Consider the following 1617-nt stretch of genomic DNA (forward strand, 5'->3'; position numbering starts at 1 on the left):
GAAAGAAAGAAAGAAAGAAAGAAAGAAAGAAAGAGAAAGAAAGAAAAAAAGAAAGAAAGAAAGAAAGAAAGAAAGAAAGAAAGAAAGAAAGAAAGAAAGAAAGAAAGAAAGAAAGAAAGAAAGAAAGAAAGAGAAAGAAAGAAAGAAAGAAAGAAAGAAAGAAAAATATTGAGTTACATGACTGTATATGGTTACAGTCATGTAACACTGGTCACACTGTAATGTGTATATTAATTTTTCAAGGGAGAGACATCAAAATACTTGATACCTTGCATTAATTAAGACATAAGCTACAATCTAATTTTGTTTGTGCTTCTATAAGAAGGCTAGCTGTTTTTGTTGCTCTAGAGGAAATCTGCTTTTATATCTAAGATTGGCCTTTTGACTTAATGGAAGACATGCTACGTGATAGCCAATATTGATTCCAAGAGAAACCCTGCAATATTTTAAGCAAATAATTTAGGCTTTGATGAGCAGACATAGTTTCTGAATTAAAATATTAAAAGAGAATTAAGACACTGAAAAGGCAGATGTTTGAGAAGATCATACATAATCAGTTTATCTCACTAATTATTCTCAAAATAATCAAAGGAAAGACAGTTCCCTGTTCTGCAACATGCTGACCCAGATCCTCAACTGCCATCAGTTGTTTTAGTCCGGGTAGTTTCAAGGAGCTGTCCTCAGAGCTTAGATAAGATTTATAGCAGCTGGCTGGGATCCAGGCACTTATTTGCATCCTGTTTCATTATAGCTTATTATTATAGACAATGCAATCACAACAGCTGACTTTCATATATACAAACCCAATGCTCAAGTAATATAGTAGAAAACCACACATGTTCCAGATAAGTTCAGTCAGTGGCAATGTGGCATGGCATGGTTGCAGCTTTCTGTGCTCTCTTTTGAAATATCAAGGGTGAAATAATTATGTTTCAGAATGAAATGTGCTATGTGCAGCCACATATTCTGAAAGGCACACGATCCTCTTTTGGCAGTTTATGTGCTGAATAACATAACTAATGTAAAGAAGTACTGATTTGTAGTACCTAATTTACAAAACAGATTACTTTAACTCCTGCCAGGTTGTTACATTTAAATTATTTTACAGGAAAATTCACACACCTTACATGAAAAGTCAATAAAATATTGTTGGTAAAATTAAAATCTCAACAGTTTAATGGAAGAATTTTAGTAACACAATAACATTGATATTAACATGATATTAATGTTTATGGTTCAAATCTTGCTATTAGAATGGTATGTACACAACCTGCCTGAAGTTTACCATTTTCTCTGGTGCTATGCTCACTTTTGCACATTGCCTTTGGGCCCTAAGGCTGATGGTATCTTCCCTCCAGATGTAGTTTTAATCTGAAGAAAGGTAGGAAACCTTGGAGAAAACAGAGACTGGGAACCTTGAGCTATCAGAAGCAAGGGAGATTAGGGATGAAAAATAAAAAACAAGGAGAAAAATGGCTGAAGGAAGATTCCAGACTGACTAATATGGTACTCTCTCAAGGTAAGCTCATTAAGGGTCATTAACATATTTAAACACACTCATGTTAATGTATGAAAATGTTGGGCTTTGGTGTTCCCTCCAATGGGGGGGGGGGGGGG

At 34.7% G+C, this 1617-nt stretch overlaps 1 long non-coding RNA gene across 1 annotated transcript in view; it reads left to right on the forward strand.

The window, feature by feature from the left end:
• The window catches only part of LOC118155944, a 6922-nt gene extending 6220 nt beyond the window's left edge, over nt 1-702 (forward strand). Inside the window, exon 3 of the long non-coding RNA XR_004746076.1 lies at nt 692-702. This is a non-coding gene — a long non-coding RNA (uncharacterized LOC118155944). The remainder of the gene's footprint in view (nt 1-691) is intronic.
• The last annotated feature ends 915 nt before the right edge of the window (nt 703-1617 follow it).

This window comes from Oxyura jamaicensis, chromosome Z (assembly GCF_011077185.1).
Source record: "Oxyura jamaicensis isolate SHBP4307 breed ruddy duck chromosome Z, BPBGC_Ojam_1.0, whole genome shotgun sequence".
NCBI lineage: Eukaryota > Metazoa > Chordata > Aves > Anseriformes > Anatidae > Oxyura > Oxyura jamaicensis.